Source organism: Anomalospiza imberbis, chromosome 5 (assembly GCF_031753505.1).
Source record: "Anomalospiza imberbis isolate Cuckoo-Finch-1a 21T00152 chromosome 5, ASM3175350v1, whole genome shotgun sequence".
Lineage (NCBI taxonomy): Eukaryota > Metazoa > Chordata > Aves > Passeriformes > Viduidae > Anomalospiza > Anomalospiza imberbis.
In genome coordinates, this window is record NC_089685.1 from 11,986,503 (window position 1) to 12,009,944 (window position 23,442).

The 23,442-nt window shown below is 38.6% G+C and overlaps 1 long non-coding RNA gene across 1 annotated transcript; it reads right to left on the reverse strand.

Annotated features, from left to right (window-relative positions):
* Nucleotides 1–2,963: 2,963 nt before the first annotated feature.
* On the reverse strand, nucleotides 2,964–23,369 carry LOC137473726 (uncharacterized). The gene is made up of 5 exons (XR_010998959.1): nucleotides 22,755–23,369; nucleotides 11,160–11,328; nucleotides 9,088–9,230; nucleotides 5,970–6,178; nucleotides 2,964–3,616 (listed from the first exon to the last, which is right to left on the reverse strand). It is a non-coding gene; the product is annotated as an uncharacterized lncRNA (long non-coding RNA).
* Nucleotides 23,370–23,442: the final 73 nt, after the last annotated feature.

Consider the following 23,442-nt stretch of genomic DNA (forward strand, 5'->3'; position numbering starts at 1 on the left):
GTGCCAGAGCATGGGCACAGCATCTTGGGGTTGTCTCCTGCATGTACTTCAAAGGCAGGAATCCAGCTGCCTAATTGTGTATCCATTTAATTCATCTCCCTTTAGAGCCAGCCCAGAGAAGCCATTGGTAAACTGTGCTCACTGTGCTTATACCAGTGCTCACTGCACTTATACCAGTGCTCACTGCCCTCATACCAGTTTTTAAGCAGGACTGCAGGGCAGACCTTCAATACTCTGAACTAATACCCCGATTCAAACAGAAGAAACAATAATAAGCAACAGAATTGGTAAACATCAGGATAAATACAGTACAATGAGGAAGAGTCAGCATGGTTTTTCTAAAGAGAAGTTGTGCTTCACCTATCTACCAAAGTCCTCTGACATGTCAATAAAACATTGGCAGCACAAATATGTTTGATACCATCTGTCTGGATTTCCAGAAGGCACTTAAAAAGTTGCCTCCCTTGAGGCTCTTGAGGAAGCTAATCAGACATGAAGAAATGTTCAGAAGATGGGAAGAAATTAAGTAAAGTATTAGTCGACTCTCAAAGTAGAAAGAGATCACACATGGAGTCCCACGTGGCATTGTGCTGAAGTCTGCATTGCTCAACACAGATCACAAGGGATCAGAAAACAGCATCAAAAAGGGATGAAAATATTTGCTGATGGCACTGAATTGTCAGTGATACAGACTATGGCTGATTGCAGACTCACATAAGACTTTCCTACCATGTAATGACTAGGCAACAAGAATTCACTGTAGAGGAATCTAAAATGAGGACAAACATTGCTAGAAATCACTACGAAAGGAATCAAGAATATAAAATATTCTTTTTCTGTTGTAAAAATACATTACATATCCACATCTTCAGCAATGTTTATAGTTATGTGTCCATCTGAAGACAGATATAGAAGTCCTGTAAAAGATACAGATAAGTGCAACAAGTATGATTAAAGATATAGAGTGATTACAGGATGAAGAACAATAAAATAGATTAAGGGTTTTGTTTGCAAAAAGAAATAATATACTAGAAAACAGTAAAATCAGGAGCGGCCTGAATAAGGTAAGTAGGAAATAACTGTTTCTTTCAGCTCAAAATCAAGAAGATATCAAATGAAGCCAGAAGATGCCAATCTCCAGGCAAACAAAAGGACCTGTGTCTTCACTCATCACATTATTAACCAATAGAACTTATGCCAGGACATTGTGGATGCTAAAACTGTACCTGAATTCAAAATAAGATTTTGATAAATATCAAAAATCAAATAAATCAAAATAAGATTTTGATAAATTATATCTTATTTTGATAAAATAAGACTTTGATAAATAAGATTTTGATTAATGAACAAAAGGACACCTAGGACTATTCAGTACAAACCCACATCAAATAGTTTAGGAAGTCACAGATTTACTGATCAGCAGACACTCAACATGTATTTTGGGAAGGGCTTCTAGAGGGCCCTTATAACCTTCTCAGGAAACTTACTTGGTAGTCACTATTGGAAACAAGGTGCAGAGCTAGATGAAACTGCTCTTACCCATATTAGAATTGGAGTTATGCACTGTCAGTGTTGAGTCACTGTGCATGGAAGTAATCTGTGCTTCACCTGAAGAATGAAACTGGAATTTCTGGGCTGTGCCATCAAACTGTGCACATACAGCTGTGCTTCTTGGAGAAACATGAAGCCTGCTCTACACATGGAGCCACAATCTCCAATGTGTTATGAATGTCCAAGGTTTCCAATGTATGCCACACCTCTCCTCACAACTGCGCATGCTCACTGCCATTGCACAATTTCCCAGGAAAAGGGTTGCTGCATACCTCCAAATCTTAGATAAATACACAGTTTCTCTATATTGTGACAGACAATTTCTAAGTGAGAAATAACTTGTGTTCATGAGAAAACAGAAGGATGGTAATCCTGCTTGGAATATCTTTTTATCTGGAGTGAATGTGGCTTCTCTGACTTGAACCACAGGTTTTATATCTTTTGCTGGTTCTTGTTTTCATTTTCTGCAAATGACAGGCCTCTTTGTCTCTGCTTGGTGATGGAACCTAAAGGTTTTCTAGACAGTTACATTTCTTTACCCTCACTATTTTTGTTGTCACAGTTCACAGTCCTATAATGAGAGGTGGTTGAGTTCATCAGAACACCCTCAAATTTCTTTTTGCCAAAGTGATCTTCCTGGTCCATACTGCACATGTGACTGAGGCTCTTGGGTGCAGAGATGTGGTTTTATTGTGAAGATAGGGTCTTAATCATGTTCATTTGCCTTAGTGTTTGCTTTGCTGTTTCAACATTGTTTTCCAAGTCCATTGACCTCCAAATAATACAGGCTGCAAGTGGATCTATGAGACCTCCATACCTTTCAAATACCTGAAATTCCTGGGATATTTAATGTGTTCCGTTATATGAAACAATTTTATCATAAATGTTGCTGCTTAATGCTATCCTGTTGTTATTAATTGCCTTGCTGACTAATTATTTAGCTGAATTACATTAATAAAACTGGCCCAATAGTTACTGCAAGGTCCTGGTCACCTCTGTGTTTGAATAATTCCATTGCCAAATGCTTTCAGGCTCTGCCTCAGAAATTAGCACAAATTTTAAGTTTTTACACTTATTGTGTATTGTGCCTTGTGTTGAATTCTAATTTTTTTTTTCAATTATTCTTGCATGTTTTTTGGTCAGCATGATATCAGCATGAGTTCTGTGGGTTTTTTCTCAAATTTCCACATTTTCTTCAAAAGAACTGTTTCCTTTTCTTGTAGGACTAGTTCACTTCCTGCAGATAATTCTGTGGTTTTATTCTAGATGTCTGTAAGAATTAATTAAGTTTTCTACCAGCTATCCAGAAGATTTTTTTTTGTTTTTTAAAACATTATACTACTGCCCTCTGTATCTGAGGGATTATCTGTAGATTATGCTAAGTATGCTAAGTATATTGGGCTGTGCCTGGTCCTACATCTCATACTCTGAAACAAAGTGAGACCTGTTTGACAAAAAGTAATGTAAGCCTCCAGTTTTACATTCAATTACAAGTTATATTTTCCCATCTTTTTTTCTCACAGAGAAAGGTATTCTCACAGAAAATTTGGCAGCAGGGATACCAAACCTTCCTTAAGAATATTTTCCAGGAATTGTTTATACAATCTACCTGTCCAGAGCTCATCCAGATGGTTTTCCTTGATGTCCTATCATTGTGTCTCACTTCAAGGCTCTCATAGACACATTATGATTTTCATGTGTCTCACAAATAAATATGGAAAGTTTTCTTACTGTTACTAATGTGACTTTCACCTAGGGGGTAGGGGGACTGGTGCTTTTGGCTGTTTCTGAAAGAACACAGATAAACTTTCTGACATCTAATGACAATGTGAAGTAATTCCTTCTCTGCTTGAGCATAAGTTTGCTCCCCCAGTTAAGTGTTCTCCATTTACTCCACTCCTGCCACAAGGCTGCTCCAAGGCTGCTGGTGAAGGAGTTCAGAAACCTTTTTCACACATGTCAATCACACTTTCCAGCTCACACTCTGCTTTCAGTAGCCAGCTCAGCAGAAGCAGTCAATCACCAAAAAGCTGGAACCTTCATTGGTTCCAACTGCTTGGCTTTTCTAAAGGGAAATATACATGGATATAGATACTTATTATTGATTCCTCTCATTCTATCTCCTAAAAGCTGAAGCAATTAATCAGTAATGAACAGCCTCCTTTATATTTTACAGTCACATTTTAAGCTGAAAAATAGCCTGAATGACAACGTGTTGATTGCAGACACCCCCCAGTAGCAGATGCAATCCAGCTTCAGTGGGAGATTCTTCTGCAGCCAGCACCAGGACAGGGGACAGTGTGGGAGCAGGTGTCTGTGGCTGTGTCCAGTACAGGGTTTCTGCCACAGGAGACCAGCCCTTGTTGTCCCAGCTATGTGAGGAGGAATGGGGGTAGCCAGCACGAGCACTCATTTGGATCCACCACCAGAAAAGGGGTACAGGGACTTACTGATAGTGCTGCTGGAGTGTAGCTGGCCCTCGCTTTGGGTGTTGTTTATTTAGAGCATACTGAGAGCTGCTGAGCTTGGAATCTCCTCTCTGTGAAACAGCCACCAGAAGTGTAGGCTTAGGACTTAAGCTTAAGAAAATTAATGTTGGGGGATTCTGATATGCCCTTTTATTCTCTCATTACCAATAATTTGCAAAGGCAGGAACAAAATCAATCTCATAAATAACATAATCCATCTTGGCAGAAAATGCCTATAGAGGAATGAACATTTTAAAATACTTCCAGCTTCTGCATGAAAAGCTGTGAAACATCTGTCTCAAAAAGAAAGGGTTTTTAAATAGTTTTCTGGAGGTCAGGTATTTTTTTTTACACATTATTACCTCATAATTTAGTTGGATGCAGATAATGGCATATGAATATCAAATACTTCTCACTCCTTGTGCTGACATTTTTGTGCATGTTGATCATCATACACTTCTGTAATGCAAAATTCTTCCTTTTGACCTAACAGTGATCTCAATTGCTTTTCTCAGAAGAACTTACCTTTCAGCAATGCTTATTACAAAATATTTTCAACTATTATTTTGTTGCCACGTTTTGATTTTATAATTCACAGTGGGCTATGGTTGCTGATTACTAAATGTAGATTTCTACTCATTAAGCTTTAATTTCTACTAAAATTGAATAAAAAAAGTTTCATGACTCAAGCCTTTAAAAGCCAGATGTTTTAAAAAAATCTTTCTACATTTTAAAACAGCTGTTTATTAGTCAGATGAACTGAACATTTTAAAGTTAATTTTGCTATCAAGACAAAGAGTTCAACAAAACTGGAATTCTTCCAACAATGCCAGTTGAAATAGGATAAAATCATAAGGGTTAGAAATTGAGTGTAAAAAGCATAGGTCTGATGCATGAACCTGAGATAATAATGTGTATCCAGCTGCTAGCAACATATATTAAAACCCTTACCCATTTCCTTTTCCCCTCAAATGCAGTATGGGCAGTTTATAGGTAATGGTCTCTCACTATAATGGTAGGTTAAAGATTACTCAGTAATAGTCATTAAAAATTTGACTGGTTTTACACTTCTGGTAATCTGCGTTCACAGAGGTCAAAGAGTGAATTTCAATGGACTTCTTGTGTTTCTTTCCAAAATTTCAAAAAGTATTACAACATTTTTTGATCACGGCAGGTCAGGTCACAGTCCAGCTGGGTCCGTGCCCCCCTTTAACCTATCTCTAAAATGGCCAGTAGTGGATGTTGAGTGAATGAACGCAAGAGATGAGACAGATCCATAGCCAGGTCATCCACAGGCACTGGCACTTTGCAGCTAAGGACATCCTCAACTGGAATTTATACACTGACATGCTGTGCTACAGTTATAAATAGTATCTGTGAGTGTTGCAGCTCTTTGACATGATACATTTCAAGTCCAAAACATTCTATGGCTTCTAGTTCTGTAGCATAATTATATGTTACCTGGAAAAGTACATCCCTTTGCTCATTTTAAATCTGTTGCCCAACAGGATTTCATTTGATTCCTCCTAAATCCTTGCATCACCAGAAAATGTTGGCTAACACCCATTGTATTCACAAGTTCAGAATTCTCTCTCAAATCCCTTCTTAAATTTTCTTCTGCAAGCCAGTTAGACCAGAACTATTTTGAGTTTCTTCATACAGAAGCTATTACATCTGCTCAGTGTTTGGAATTTTCAGCTGTCATCTTTAAACTGGACTATCCCGAATAATTTGTTACCATTCCCAAACTAATCTCTATATATCCAAGATTGTTTATGGCCAGTTAATTGAATAGTGTCCATCTCAGTAGAGATACTTGCAGAGACTCCTTATAACATCCTTCATTGTGAAGACAAGAACTCTGAAGAGAACATTTTCTTCATTAGATAACACCTCCATTTATTTCAAATACTTTGGTGAGGGACTGAAAAAAATCTGAAAACAGTATACTTACTGTAAACAGTGACCCTTGCCCATTGACCTCTAGCATCTTCAGTAACTTTGTGAAACACCACATCAGATCTAGAGGTTTTGCTGATTTTTCTCCAGCATATCAATCTGAAAGCAGTGTTTACTTTTTTGTATTCTTTTGTATGGTTTCCACCAATATATTCATATGTACTTTCTTCTCATATGCCCTTTCTGTTTTAGAACAACATCTGTAAGGAAAACATATTTTCATTTTTTGCACTCTATGCACAACAAGCCAAAGGAACTTTAATGAAAAATTAATATGACACACTTGCAGAGCTTCAAGGTCAAGTTTAACTGTAGAGAGAGGCTTGAAGGCCTTTGGAAGTAATTCAAAGCCCACTGAGTCCTTTTGCAGCTCCAAAGATTTCCAATACATTTAGATGACCTGGTCACTGTGTGTTTGATGCAAAGAAAATTTTGCAGCCAAGGCTCTGCTGTAGAAAAGGCTTCTGACTGGTTATAAAGTTCCCCATGAGGCTGATGCTGTTCTGTAGACTTCCAAGACTTCCTACTGACTTCAGTGAGCACAGAATAAAGCTACACCATCCCACTGCTGCTTTGGGAAGCAAAGCCCATTTCAAGCAGAAGAAATTCTTCCACGGAGAAGAATCCTATGCCATGTTTTGGGAGAACAAAATCTCAAAGTCTTTCCTCTGGAAAACTTTCATCTGAAGTAACAGCTTAAAGCAATTCTGCACTAGATAGTAAGTGTCTAATTATTAAAAAAGCTGCATCAAGGTAAGGAAAGAAAAAGCTGGTCTGGCACTTTATTGAACTTTTTTCCATTTGTAAAATATGTAAATGAGCAGCGACAAAAATGTCAGTACTGACATTTTATCTACCCTTCCTCCTTTTCTTATATTTTACATTTTCCAAATAACTCCTTATCAGCTCATTTTTTAAAAAATTGCACTTTATGTCTATTTTCCCAATGTTTTGATGCAAAACTTCCATGCATGCACCACAATTTGCACATTGAAAGCCAATTTACAATGCAAAAGTTCATGCTAATTTTTATATGCAATTCAAATTTCCAGAACAATGGCACATACATTAAAAAATACCGTATTGTGAAAATATAATCTTAGGTAAGCAACAGATTGCTATTTGACCTACAAAAGAATATCATAAAACAGTGAAACATGTCTCACAAGTCACAGCAAAAAACACATTAGCACTCTAAGCAGTGGTTTGTTTACATTAAAATTAGCTCTGAGAAGGTTTACTGGGAAACTGAGTGCTTCTATTTTCCATTAGAGTACTGAGTGCAGGATGTACAGCTGCTTCCATTTTTCTGTGGCTTCTGTTCTTCTAAGCCACATGGAAATATCCATTTACTTAGAATTTTCTGTGAAAATCCAAAAGAATTTCAACTGAAGACTTAGGGTTGGATGAAACCAATAAATAAGACTGTGCTGGCTGCATGCCTTTAGGGAAGCAATCATTAGTTCACACTCAGGAATATGGTGGTGGATCTCACCAGGGATGTTTGGAGCTACAGAAAGGCTAAAGGAAAGCAGAATTTCCAAGCCTGTACTTCACACTTTGCCCAGTCACTTCTCATTTAATACCAGAGGATGATTTGTACAATGATCAAGGGTAGAATCTGGCCAGAATTTAACTAGCTGGATGAATAGGAAGTGCTATAAAGGCATTATTGTCATCTAAAAATGACCTAAAGAAAAGTAAAAATATTCACACTTTGGAGTTCTCTGTATCTCTGCAATTAAGATAAGATAATGCAGCATCAGTTCTGCAGCCCAGATGTCACATTGGAGATATTTCTGTAACTGTGAGCTAAAAAAAATCTCTTTTTGTTAATGATTCCTGAAATTTTGGACAGTTGGTATCCCAGATTCTGAATTTGTGGGTAGGCCCCATAAATGCTTCTTTAAACGCCACAGATCCACTGTACAGTCTGTTTATGTGATAATCCTTTCTCAAAGCATGAAGGGGGGACAGAAGAAAAGGGATCTGATCTGCTGAAATGTACTTGTTACTTCTTGGGGTCAATTTTGATTTGCTGAGTTGCTCTTGACCTTTTACTATCCCAGAATTTTACTATCCCCATTTACCATATTTGCACTAAGATCCCTCTACACAGCAATGAGTAAGAGCTGGATGGCCACAGTCACTTCATAGAACCACAGCCAATAACTTAAACTGTGATCAAATGTTGGTAACTGGAGTAAATGTTTTTTTTTTTTCATTTTCAGATAGGGAAACTAATATTTATAATTTATACAGCATTCCATGTTTCCGAAATACTGAAAACATTTTAAATTGATTAATCCTGTCTGTCATACACATTGAGGTCAAATTTGTTTTTATGGACAGCAGTATTACTCAGGATTAACTCAGCAGAATTCAGATCCTTCAGCATTATATGATAATATAATTTAGCTTTTAGTAATTACAAATATTTTAAAGAGGTTAAAACATTGAATGAAATGTTGTCCTGCTCTGCAAAGCTATTGCTGTGGTCTACAGGATCCAGAGTGTTAGGCAATGGCAGGATCTGCTCATTTTGAGGTTACATTTGTGTAAGGGATGAAATTTATGTCTGAGACAAATTCACTGAACACAGGTTTTTGCCAGCACCACAAGTCCTTGCCACAACTGCACTACAAGTGCAAAAATTCAGAGCAGGGCAAGAGGTTACTGAATCTCCACCTGGCTGCACCAGTGCAAGCAAATACAGGCCAAAGGGAGGGTTTCTCTTACTGCTAAGGAAGAGTGGTAGGCTGGCACACAGAAAGGACAGTGAGCACACACCACTAACTAGGTCCAATACAGCAAATCCTCACCCTTCCAGTATTACTGCACTTTATAATATTGGATATATATTTAAATAACTGTAAGTTATAAAAAAGAAACAGTTTCTCCTTAAACAAATAGTAGATCATTAATTCCTACTCATGGCCACAAGAGGAAAACCAAGAAATAACTAGGTTATTTTATAGTTTGGGAGATTTAGCATAGACATTATGCTTTCCAACATAAAGGATTGCTAAATACCAAAATAGGTTAGCTTGAAGATCATGGACTAGCAAGGCTTTAGGAAATGGGAAGTTTTAAGATCACTTAAGCATACTTGCATTGAGGATGGTCTAGGATACAGCTGAGCAGCTCAGTGTAAGGGATGAAGCACCAATCTCCTGAATTCCCATACAGCTTCTCAGAACCATGATTCCATAGGGGTACAGCTGCCCTTAGCCTGGTACAATACAAACAATCCTGAAAGCAAATGACCAACCTGAAACAATTGTACAACTAAATTAAAGAGAAAGAAAAAATGCCCTCACAATTTTCTTACTACTCTTTATCTCAAAGTTATGGATTATATTGGGTCAGACAAGAAAACAAACACCATATTCTGATGCAATCCAGTCCTGTCTGTTTTGCCCACATCACTGTTTCTTTTTCCCTATCTTGATTACAGATCAGAGTATTCCAGGCTTAAAATTGTAGTTGTCAGAACAAGAGGTCACTTGAGTCATTGCAATTTCCAGAATTGTAGCTTATGCCCTCAGAATTTTCTCTGGCAAGGTTTTATTGAAAATAAAACATATTCCATATCACCCTGTCTTTGCAAAACTTTAAAAGAGCTGACAAAGTGGGACAGAATGGCTGAAGGGTTTCTGCTTGGGTTTTTTTGACTTCATAAACATTAGAACAATACATTCCTGGTTTGGCCACTTTTATGGCTGACTGCCTGTACTTCTGGTAAAGAAATAGTTTAAATGAACCAAACTGTAAACTGATGCCCTACTGCAGTCATGGTGACTGCATCACCCCATTAGAGAGGGCAAAACATTTTGAATTGCCTTGGAACAAAACTCTTCACTGCTGTAACTCCTTTGATCTGTGTAAACCTGACTTTTGCTTTCTTTAGTTTTTCAAATTGCAGCTTGAGTTTTCACATGTATTTTTTATGGTAAAAATTACATTTGTTTGTAAAAATACAAACCCTGGTCTGAATGCAGTCTTGGTCATTTAATACTGTAAAATTAGAAAGCTGAAATGACACATTCAAGAATATATAGTCATTCTAATTCATATTAGAGGAAACAAAAAAAATCATGAGATAGAATTCACTAATTTTTTCCCTTAAATACCAATTTTATTCCCACAGTAAGATTACTAGCTAGTAAGTCTAGCTAGTGTCTAGAAAGTTAATTTTCAAATGTGCACCAATACTTTGCCCATAAGTATAATCTGTAAAGATGCACGTGGAATACAGATGTCAAAAATATTACATCAAATTCTGGTCCAAACCAAATTATGTTCCTATTTTGTGCCAGTAAATCCCCAGCACAGATCAAAAGGCACAGCCAGCACCCAACAGAATAAAAGCTGAGCACTGAGAAAAAGCTTTACTGTATCAACCACACTGAAGCAGGAATAAAAAATACTAGCATAAAAAAAAAAGTAGAAAGTAAGCTACATTTATTCTCTAAATAGCAGGGGAAAAAAGTCCATAGTATTTGTGGTTCTCAAATGCCTCAGAAGATTGCAGAGTATTTAGTGGAAATCTTTCAAAATTGCCAACTAAACTGATGGACATCTTGTTTGTACATGTTACATTACCAAAATTGGGCATTGCTATATTTAAATGAGATTTTGTGGAAGCTTTTCAGGTCTTACCAGTTTAAGACTAAACCAAACAGTGGTTCATTGAAATTGAAACATTTTCCAGTCAGTCTGGTCTAGAGACAAGCCTTAAGTGACTTTAATTCTGGAATTGTTTCAATTAAAAAAAAGAAATTTTAAAGATGCCATGCTACTTATGTTAATTTGGTTTTGCTACACAGAATTTTTTCCCAGCTTTTATATTTATTAGTTATATTTCCAAAATTTAATATCTGCCTCTAATTATTTTTTCATTTATTTTGTATTCTAGATGGGTTGTGAGAGGTGTAGTCCAGGTGGGAAAGGCTGCATTACAGTGTTCAGAAAGTTGCTATAAAATGTAATTCTTAGGAGCATCAGCTATATCTTCATGGGCTAACAGCAGCTGATATATGAATCTAGTGTCTGGGACAGTCTCAAACCAATAAGCCAGTTAATTTACAACAAGATTCTCTTTTCTGTTTATATATATATAAATATATATATATATATAAAACCAACCAACCAAAAAAAAATTTACTGTGGTCCTCATACCTACTTCTTACTGTTCAAAGATAGCCCATTTTAAGCAAAAATGATACATGCCTTATATGAACACAGTTGTCCTAAAATCGCCTGCTGTATCTTTCAGGTCTAGCAGTAATCCCTGTGTTTTCCTGCTTCTGCAACCTTTATACGGCCATGTAGGCCAATCCCAACAAACCTGCAAGAAAAAAACCACAGGTTTCCCCACTTTATGAACACAATTCACCCTCACAGACTATTAAGCCTGATCTAGCTCACTAGCAGGCCCAGCTCATGGCTGTAATCATTTTGCTCTCTTAGTTATTAATTTTTACACATTCCTTGCTTTGTACTGCTTTGTATTTGTAATTAAAAAGCACCTTGGAGTGGTGGGGTGCGGGGCAGATAGACCACTCTTGCCCATCTTCCTCCACTCACTAAACAGTTGCACAAGTTTGGGTTCTTAGGTAACTCTCTAAAAGACTTGGATGTTTTTATTAGTCTTGTTTTGAAACTCTGTATCCCCTCTGGAGAAGACCAAGCCTTCCACCTCACACTCATCCTCTTCAGTCATGGGGATGACTCTTCACTGTTTGAAGGAATCACATACTTTCTTCAAATTTTGGGTATCCAGGACTCCTAAGTGAATTCATGGCCTTTCACCTGAAAGGAGCAGTCTGCTCTGATCAAACTGCTCTTCCAGGAACAACAGCATGTTTCAAAACACTCAGCTTCCCCTGGTAGTGACAGCTCCTATGGAAAGGATGGTGAGAGGGCAGTCATTACAGTAGGATTGCAGCCCTGAGCAAATTGAAAGCTGGTCTAAGGGTGTTTGCAGTCCCCTGAAACAAATGTACTTGCACTGGCCATTTGAAAGTGAAAATTGTACCGTGCATGTGTGGCGAGCCCATCAGCTGTGCTGGAGAAGTGGTGGCTTTACAGACTGGCACAGCTGAAAATGAAGAACTGAGAGGAGGTTACAAATTACTGCTCTGTGCTTTCCACAGTTTAGGGGAGGTGACATCTTGGGGATCCCATGTTTAGCTAAAAAGACATAGGATAAAAGGCTGAAATAAGTTACTCATGATCATTAGCCTCTTAGTCATGGGAGAATTACAAAAAGCACTACAACTGGTTAGATTTGCATGTTGTGCATTCATCCTGTGTCCTCAGTGAGTTTCTCAGTGGAAGGAACAGAGCCTGATCAGCAAGCTGCAAATGCAGCTCTGCAGGATGCTACCTGCTCTCCTCAGTTATTCTGATGATTACTTCATTAGGTTGTTTAATGGAGCAAATTTTCTACCTCCACCTAGATAATAAGCAAGATTGCTCTTTTTCTAACTTTCCATATATTCACCAACTTCAAACCTTTCCAGAAATGACAAAAAGCAGAGCAGCAGCAGGCTGTGTTACTTTCAACTGACTCCATTGCCTTTAGTTCAGACAATCTGAGTTGTCCTGATATTTAAAGTGACCTGTGAAGCTGATCTTTACATTCAGAACCAAAAATATTATTTCAGGATTTTGAGAAAAAGAGATATGTACCAGTAATTAAAATGTAGAATAAAAAAAATAGTTTGTGTAATAATAAAAAAAAAACAAAACTGAGGGCATTTACAGTAAAATACCAAGGTGTCCTTAAGGTACCTAGATAATTTTAACCTCACTTCTGAGAGAAGTCAAACAACAATCAGACAATTAGAATTAAGGTATTTGGTGCACTTAGCTTTTAAGTAATTAAAACTGGTTTTTAAAGATGTATTTACATTTTTATGTATTTTTTCCCAGCCTGAGAATACCACTCAAGGCTATTATTCATGGAGTTCTTAAAACAAAACTTTGTAGAAACATTCATTCTGCACAATAAGGGACATACAACTCATTAGCTAACCTCATTAGGCTCCCAGTCCACAAAGCAGTATAGAGTATCTAATCTGAGGTCCTTAAGCAATTTAGAACATGAAAACTAAGCAAGCTTCTTGTTCCCATAACCAAGAGACTCAGTCCCACAATTTGTGTGCCCAGCACCACCCTGCACATTACCCTACCCACAGTCCCCGCCAGGAATGTGTGAACATGTAAAACCTACTGCAACTGCAAGGCACTGCTGTTTTCTGTGACCACTCTTCCCACTGGCCAAGGAGCAGGTAAGAAAATGAGTTTGGCAAGTAGTGAACACAGAATCAATTTGCATCAGGAGGGACCTTAAAGATCATCTAGTCTAACCCTCTGCCATGGTCAGGGACATCTTTTCCTGCCATGGGCAGGGAGGTTGCACAAAGTCCCATCCAAACCTGAACATTTCCAGGGATGGTGTATCCGCAACTTCACCTGGGCAACCTGTTCCTGTGTCTCACCCACCCCTCACCATAAAACATTTCTTCCTTATAAGCAATCTAATCTACTCCCTTACAGTTTAAAAACATTAGCCTTTCTCCTATCACCACAGTGCTCAGTAAATGTCATTCTCCATCTTTCATATAAGCCTTATAAGCCTTATCTTTTAAGTAAAGAAAGACCACAATAACATCTTCCTGGAATCCTCTCTTCTCCAGGCTGGGCAGCTCCAACTCTCTCAGCCTGTCCTCAATAAGAGAGGTGCTCCAGCCCTCTGATAATTTTTGTGACCCTCTTCTGACACTGCTCCAACAGGTCTGTTTCTTTCCTGTGCAGAAGATGCCAGACTTGGATGCAGAACTGCAGGTGGGGCCTTATGAGAACAAAGTAAGAGGGGCAGAATCCCCTCTCTCTCCCTGCTGCCCACACTGCTTTGGATGCAGCCCAGGACACAGCTGGCTTTCTGGGCAGAGAGTGAACATTGCCAGGTCATGTCCAGCTCTCATCCACCAGCATCCCCAGGTCCTTCTCATCAGGGCTGTTCTCAATCCCTTCACCCATCAGCCTGTATTGATTCTGGGAATTGTCCCAGTCCAGGTGGAGGACCTTGCTCTTGGCCTTGTTGAACCTCATGGGTTCATTTTGATCTCCTGAAGTCTTCTGAAGGATGTTGCCAAGTACAGACTGTTTCTACAGCAATTTAACTGTCCCCACCAGTCTACTGTCCTGGACAGCTGCTTCCTGCCCTAGGGCCAAAGCTAAAAGCAATGTGTGAGATAGAGCTGAAAATAAACATTAGATGGCTTTTCTGCCTGTGAAAAGTAAACCACTCATTTACATACCTTCAAAAAGATACTTATAGAAAATAAAGTACAAAATGGAAATTAGAAGGTCTAGGTGAGAATTTGACAAGCAAATAATTATTGACATAAGAAAAATTAAGGGGAACTTTATTACAATATTAAAGATGCAAATTATGGATCAATGGCACTCCCAAGAAAATAAAAACAACAATTACCAAGAATAAAGCCTCTGTATACCTATTCAAACACGGGTCTCAGAAAAACACAAAGAAGTTTAATAAGGATTGTAAGAAGTAGGGCATATATTTTACATTAAAGGATATCAAATGAACTCCTCACCTTGCAATAAGGAAAATGTGATAAATGTATATGAAATCCTGAGAGGAGAATGATAATGCACTTTTTCTTAACTTAAAAACTACAATACACCACATAAAATTATCAGGCAGGAGAATTAAATAGATGTACTTCTTCCCATTTATTAAATCATTTAACTAATTATCATAGGATTTTTTGAATGCCAAAAAATAAATTAGTATATTTCAGATTCCTTAATTTTATAATGTGAAAGAGTTGCAAGAGAAGGAAAAAAAACGTTTATGTTTTTATATATGCTTTGTCTCAGCATCTATTACTGGCTACTGTCAGAGGCAAGATGTTATTTAGATGGACCTTTGATCCGACTGGCTTAGTTAGTCTGAAGTTTTATGCAAAACAAATAATCACCCCTGTTTAGCTTTTTTTTTTCCCCAGCAGAGAACATTGATTACAATAATATTTTTCTTGTAATAAAAATACAAAACCAGCAGAAGGATTACAGAGGAAATAACATAGATATTATAAACTGATAAATTTAAAATAAAACACAGGCAGGATACAACCAACACTGTAAGAATGAGAAAGTTAATGGGCTAACATACAAACTGTCTCATTTAAATCATCTAACTATCTAATAGTACTTAAAGTCAGTAACATGCGTATATATCCACAAAAATATGGCTAAAAAAGACTTATAGGAATTATAAACAAGGATCTTTATCACCAGTTCAAGTGGTTGACAAAGTCTCTAATGACAGACTTACAAAAGGCCTAACCATGATCATGATAGGCCAAACACCTCTGCCCATGCAAAGGAAAACCACGCTCCTGAGTGTCCTGACAAAATGGAAAAACAAGTGCATGTACATTACTTCTGGGTTTTAAAAAAGCTTTTTCAAAGGCTCTCCTCAGAAGATGTTAAGGAAAAGCTACAAGCATGATCCAGAGCAGCTTCTCCGAAGAAAAATTTAAAAGATTAATTGTGATTGACTTAGAAAAGAGCACAGAAGACTAAAAAGTGCTATAGGAAAGATGGAGCAGGAGTTTGAAATTAATTCAAAGCAATTAAATGATGGAAGTTTCTTAAATAATTCTCTTACTTCTCTCTTACGTCTCATGTACCCTGTAATTAGACTGTGGATAAAAAAGGTCATTGAGCCTAAAACTTAAAAAGGAATTAAACATTTCTATGGATTTTGAGAATATGTATAGTTCTAATTAATCTGAATACCCTGGAATATTAAATGTTACACTTTGAGGATAAATCAGTCTCTGACTATCAGAAATCAGAATGAAACCTAACATTGAAGACAGGTGTACAGTATCATTATTTGACAACCACAGGGCTACTTGCACCTTTCTCAGAAGCACTTGGAACTGACCAATTTTGAAGGTGCAACAATGCATCCATATGCAATATTAAGTAAATTTTTGGTTTCTGTACTCCTGCTGTAACAAGAACAATTAATAGTGCTGTGGGAAGAGGTGGAATCAAGCCCAGTTGCAGTATGCCTCAGTTTTGGACCAATGTAATTTGTAGTGAAATGAGGAGTCAGTGACCCAAAATGGGAGAAAGAGGAAGAGGAAAGCAAAAGGTGCCTTTTGGTTAGAACCCAGGGCAGACTGAGCTATAAACAAGTCAGATATGATGATTGCAATGCTTGTGTTTGCTGGCTGGGGTGAAAAGAGAAGAGTGTGCAAAGGAAAAGATGGAAGAGAAGGCTGGCCAGTATGTACTCGTGGAGAACCTGGCACAGATCTCTGTGGCAGCCTGTTGTGTAGGGAATGGAGGGGGGCTGGAGACCTTAGGAAAAAAGAATTGACTAGGCAAGAAGACTGCTGCTTGTAGGACATGAGGGTCAATGGTCATTAAACATGAGAGCTACAGGAAGGGGCTGTAATGGATAAAAGTGCTGCACCCAGGTCTAAGAGTAGTGTTTATCCACATGGATACATCACACAATGATAAACAAGTAAACCCCCTTGTAGATACTGTTTGTAAGTACTGACCAAGACAATAAGAAATGTCTTGGAGTCCAGTAGCAGAAGTGTCTCCTGATGCCAGTCATGGAATAGTCAGGGCAGACATGATCTGCTTTCCACCATGTCTTGGCCTGACCTTGGGAGAGAATAAAAGCTGAGTCTCAGCTTCCAAGAAGGTCAAGAAAGGACAATTCCTTTCTGCCTGTATCCCTGTTGTTTGTGGTTCTTCAGAAGCACAGGAAGATGCACATTTCTCCAGGACTAGGCTTGTGGAACGAGCTTAACTGGCAATACAAAGAGAAAAAGACAAATGTTAATAAATGCACAACAGTGCTGATTGGAAGGAATTCCTTCAAAGACTCATAAGGATAACAGAGTCCATCTTCACTGTAGCCACTCAAGAAAAAGGCCTAGGCATCATAGGAGACAACTGACTGGAGATACCTGTTCATTGCAGGCTTGTATTCAAATGAACTGACAAAATAGAGGATCTACAGAAGACCACCATATAATATACTGATGATTCACTATTCAATAAATAATGTCTCACCATGCACAACAAAATCTAGGAAAATAAAAATAAGTTATTCAAATGTGAATGAAAAAAACACTGGGGAGTCATAAAAGCACCTAAAAAATTTAACTCTTCCACTTTAAAGTGAGAAGATAAAAAAGTAAAAAGGAAGAGATGTGTAACGTGTTGTAAAGAAGACACAACAAATACACATAACTACAATCTTTATAATTGGAAGAGTCATTAGATTGGATATTGGGGAAGAGTCAGTTAAATCTGATATTAAGAACAATTTCTTCTCTAAAAGGGTGGTCAGACACTGGAACAAGCTGCCCAGGAAAGGAGTGGAATCACCATCTCTGGAAGTGTCAAAAAAAATTGTATGGATGTGGAACTTGAGGATACGGTTTAGTAATAAACACAGTGGTGCTGGATTCATGGTTAGACTCAATGATTTTAGAGGCCTTTTTCAACCTTAACGATTTCATGATTCTGGGATTCTAAACAAATGGAAACATAATAGACTGCTAAGAGTAATTTTTTTATATACACAATACATCTTGTTATCCTGACCCACTAATGACAACATATTAGTGTCTAAAATGTATCACCCTGCATCATAATGAAAACCAGAAAACTATTAGGAAAATCAACACTAGTTTGAAGGGTTTTTAGGAAAAGACACAAAAATTACAGAAAAAAGATTGCCATTGTCATTCTGTGCTAGTGTAATCGCCTAACACTGCAATAATATTCTACTTATAAACAGTTGTATCTTCCTAAGAAAAAAATCAAATACTTTTAGTAATAATTCTTATGATTGAGGAATCTAGTGAGTGCTTTCTTCTGAAAATATATGCACTGTCTTCTAAAATGAGAATTTAATGCTTTCATTTGTAGCTATACACACCTAATGTAATAACTCAGTTTATTGCTGTAGTACTGAATGCAGAACTTAACTGCATATTTCCCCCTTATTTTTGGTACTTATAACGTTGTAAAAATAACACATGTATATCAGGAATTGATTCTGTGGCATTTTACCATGTCCCACTGAGCTGGGAACCAAGCCTGTAAAATCATACTCATGAGAACACACTCCCCAAGTCAGGTCAGCGAATAAAAGCTCCTTACATGAGTAAGGCTACAAGAATAGCCTACAGGAGGTCAAGGTCAGTGGTGAGTTTTGGCTGAGTCAGGGTTGGAGGATAAGGCCCTTAAGAATCCTATAAATAGCTCATTGTTAAAAGAGGTCAGACCTAATTCTGGAAGTATTTTGGAAGAAGAAACCACTGCGTGACTGATGACGTACACCTACCCAAGACTCTCTGCTTATTAATGTGACATTTGTTTGGAACCAACATATAATAAATAAAAGATATTTTTAGGTTGTGCTAGGGAAATCTATTCAGATTTTCAGAGAATAATTTGAGTATATTAAAAGTGTTGCACAGTATCAAAGAAATGGTTGTAAGAGTATACAAATAAAGTTTTAAAAACCAGTGGTTTCTATCGATCCTGATGGAAACAGAAAAGCAGTCCAAAGAGGCTAAAAGTAGGTTTTACTCACCTGACTTCAATCAGCTAAAAGCTCATACCTAGACTCCTTTTACTGTAAGTCAAGGGAAACAGGTGCCTCTACCACCATTAACCACATCCTAAGGCTGCAGTCTGGCAGAAACTTACACTGACCTAAGTGAGCACCAACATAGGAAAAGCAGTATCCCCAAGGTCTTTTGCCCAGAATGAGTGGTTTATTCCCAGTTCTGTAGAGCAACTTCATTTTGTTGACATAATGTTTCAGTAACCTTGATTGATAGCTGACATTACTGAAACCATCCTCTTCCACCTCCTTCCTTCTCCCCTCAAGGTTACTTTTCAGTTGGATCAGTTCTCTGGTCTGGAAACTATGCCAGCAGCAGCTGGGCAATGGATCAGAGCAATGCTGGGCAAAAAATGACTGCTTCTTTTAACTTGAATGTCAGAGGAAGGCATTTTGCAAAGGGTCTGAATGAACCATGTGGGTCTAACACTTCACCGCCACCAGTACAGGGAGATCTTCTATTCCATTCCCTTCCCTGATGCCAGGGACACACAGCCACTGCTTCCCTTTGCAATGGCTGTGGATTTGTAAAGGCCTTCTGTGACTGGAGACACTTCATAAGCTGGTAGAAAATTAAATCATTAAAAAAAAAGTAAATAGGTTTTAGTGTGTTAGCCAGTACAGCTGGATCACAGAGGTGTTAGATGGACAGGAGAGCTGGCAAACAAAGAAAGAGGCTGAGTGATCTGGGGATGAGGAAGGGAGAAGAAAACAAGAAGGGAATGAAGTCTGGGTCCATCCTTTCAACAGTCATGAGCTGTTAGATCAGCTGCCCATCAAACTGCACCCTCGGGGCCCCCTTCCATATCACATTGGATGTGATCTAATTGGAGGCAGAAATGGGAAGGGACAGTGCCACTTTCCTCCAGGCCTTCAGCTGCACATTCCCAATAGGCATGAGAGCAGAAGTGAGGGGACAGGAGAACCAGCATCCACAATCAGGTAAAATGCACCTTAAATTAACTGCTAAGACCAGGTGGTATCAGTTACTCTCTGGAGTTCTTATATTTCTTCATTAACTGGAAGGACCCTACACAAAAACCTCACACTCGAACCCTATTTTCAAAGCTCCTGATGCTCAGTGAGACAAAAGTCACACTGATGTGTTCATCCTGTGCTGTCCCTGTCTATAGCCTCCATTCTACAGTGCTGCAACTGTACATTTTGAAGGAATGCATTTGTGCTAAATAATTACTTCATTTTACAATAAAAATGATAATGGAAAGACATCTTAAAAATGAAAGAAATTGGAACTGACCTGCTGATATATGCATTATCATACCAATTCCCAAGAGAGTTGCAACTCTGCTGCAAAGTATCAACACTATCCTCTTGTAATTCAAAATGAAGTCAAAACTGAAAGATCACAAAGGAAAAAAGCCCAAGTTTCTAAACCCTACTGATGAATCCCAAATCAGGCTGGAGCTGAAGAATAAACATAGAGCCAAGAGCTCCTCCAACAGCTGTTGAGACAGTGTGTGCTCACAGGGCTTTCATCAGCACTAGCAGGGGTTAGTCTCTGGAAAGAACAAAGGAGCCTCAGAGCCTGGGCCATGGAGGGAGAAGCAGCGGAAACAAAAATGCCACTTGGATGACAGTCAGAGACTTCCTTAAGTCCCATTCTCTTCCCCTCCCTCACTTTGAGGAATACCTTAACTGTTTCAGGAGCCTCGTTCACTTATGTTACTGGCTTGAGCATGTTATTGACTTCAATTAAGCCATTTAAAAGAAGGTGATGTTCAACATCAGCATGAATAGCAAGATTATTTTTTCATTAGCAGTTGAAAGACTATTTCCTATGATGAATTATTAAACAAAGCCTATAAAAGCACCTCCACAAAGCACTGGCTTCCATAACAGATGCTGACTGATTTCAGTGAAATAACTTAGACCCATGTTGACATTCAGTGATTAAAGAGACTAAAAAAAGGTAATCTCACACACTGAAATAAAGGTATTTTATTCTACTAACTTTGAATTGCACTCTTTACTACTAAAATATTGATTTCAAATTGCATCTTATTTGTGTTGCCAAGAGGATTTAGTAAACATATTAAGCACCAACTTCAGGAAGAAAATTTATGTATATTTTTTGTGTTTGACTGGATGAAAACATTCAAGGAAACAACTGTCTAGACATGATGACAATAAACGCTCTATTACTGGAATGGTGGGAAAAGAAGTCGCCCTCAGTAAGCAGCACTTCCCAAAAAAGTCATGAACTGTTTGCCAGGCTGTCATGTGCTCAAATAATTATTTCAGATATTCATTCTTCATAAGAAGTCTTATGTATAATTTCCCAGTGTGGAACACATTGATGATTTATGGATCTGTATGTTTTTGTCCATGAACAAAGCTTTGTTCTGTTGAGAGCTGAAAGGTGCCTTACACCCATCACTGCCGTGTCAGGGGGCAATGCTTCATCAGACCCATGCTTGTGTCATGGTATAATTTTGCAATTCTTGCCATATGAACTGTGTGAAAAGGGATTATAGGGACACAAGAAGTTAGCACAAAAATTGTTATTAGCAATAAAATAATGCTGATGATGGTTACAATGCAATCAGTAGCACCATTACTGCTCTCTAATGATTTCCCTGTTGTCAAGACTAAATCCAGATAAAAATTTGAGGGAGATCCTCCTGTTGCTAAGGCAGGAACAGATTTCTGATTAAAAAGAAAATAGACAAATTTAATCTGTCTCTTTTTTTTATGGGAGTTTTAGTTTCATATCCCACTCCTGGAAGTTGCTGCATTGGGATCAGCTCCTGTGCCTGCACAGTTTCAGACTGGAACTAAAAACCAAAATTGAGTCAGATAATCAGAAAAGGAAACTAAGTATAAATTGAAAGCAAAATTCAAAATTTGGTTTCATGATGCAAGCAAGAGTGACAAATGGGTTATAACATTAATTTCACCTGACAGAGATAAGAAAATGGGTTGTTTCTTTAAACCAAGAGCTTCTTTCTCCATCTAGTAAAGTTGAGAGATATTATCCAAAATATATCAGGCTCTGTCTTAATTCAAAGACTGTTGAAGGGTTTTTTTAGATGTTTATGGTTTTTGCATCACCTGTTTATGTATCAAGTTGAAGGTGGCATACCCTGTACTGAGCTATTACTTGAAGACCTCTGAATGAGTCAGTTTTGTGGCTTCTGAGGAATGTGTTGTGCTTCTAGGAATTCAACCTGGAGCTCTGGGCCTGTAGGTATGGCCTCTGGTGTGCATAGCCAGACTGATGGCTCGAGGAATACAGAGCTTTACATAATAAACATGAACTCTAGATCTGGGTACAGGAGTCTTTCTCCACATGAAAATCTCCCCTTTTGCACATACTTACAGAATCAGTCATTTCATTGGCTTTGTTTCCCTCCTTTGCTTGCCTCTCCAGTTGTGTCATTTGCAGTTGTGTCACTTGCAGTTGTGTCATTCTCATACTCATAAAGTAGCCCTATCTTTTATCTCAGAAAATGCATCCATTTGGGACCTCTTGACTGTTTTCTACCTTCATGTCTGAAATAAATACTCCAGTCACGTTTTCAAGCTTTATTTCACAACAGTGAAAATATAAGCTGAAATTCTTGCACAACCACCTGATCTAAGGAGCTTTAAGAAAAATGCTGAATACAAAACTTGTGGTAAAATTGTAAAAGTTGGCAATATGGAGATTGAGAAGAAGAGAATGTTTGCTTTGCATTTCGATTATCAACCTGCCTTTCATCCACACTTTGCAGACATACCTGATTCTGATCTGGCCTTTTTATAGCTCTACATCTTAGCAGTGATGGGGAAAAACTTGGTACAGGGATTAGCTCTTAGAACAGGTTCAAGCTGTTGTGCATTTGGGTACATCAAGCTTGGTGTGTGCTCTCACAGCCTCTCTCCACTCTTATGCTACCTTTAGCTGGCTGGTATCAGCCAGAACATTTCAGAAAGGAAATGGTAATTAGGCAGGCTACAGATAGCCATGGAGTAACACCTTATCAGTGCTACAAATATTTTCAACAGCTAAAATAACCCCAAGCAAACAAACCACAACCCCCTCCTAAGATTACATGAAGTTTTACCTTCTTTGCAGATGAAAAGTACAAACAGGCCAGGCCTAGTCTGAGAGGACATCCCATGCTTTGCTAGCAGTTTACAGACAGAGACTCCATCTATTCAACAAGCAATTTCAGAGTGAACAGTCTCAGAAAACAGGGATGCTACTTGAAGTTCTGGAAAACACCTAAAACTTCCTGGGGGATCACAAGCAGGGCAACTCATCACGGGGCCTCCCGGTTTGTGAACACCGGGTGACTGAAGCTCAGCTCCAGGCCTCACCGACAGGCTGCTGTGGGAGGCACTTGGAGTCACTCCGTGGGGAAGCTTCCTAAAGCATTGCCCCTTCTTCTCTCTGGAGACCAGTGACAGGAGGGAACGGCCTGGAGCTGTGCCAGGGGAAGTGTAGGCTGGATATCAGAAAAAGGTTCTCCACCCAGAGGACGGAGGGACACTCGAACAGGCTCGCCAGGGAGGCGGTCACAGCACCAAGAAGCGTTTGGACAACGCTCTCAGGCACATGGTGTGGTTCTTGTGGCTGACCTGCTCAGGGCCAGGAGCCGCACTTTGATGATGTTTGAGTCCCTTCCAGCTCAGAGTATTTTGTGATTCTGTGATTCTTCCAGCCGGCCTGAGGAGGAGCCTGTGCGCCCGCCCCATGGGGAAAACGAGAGCCTTCGAGTCGGGGGGGCCACCAGCACGGAGGCCGCCCGC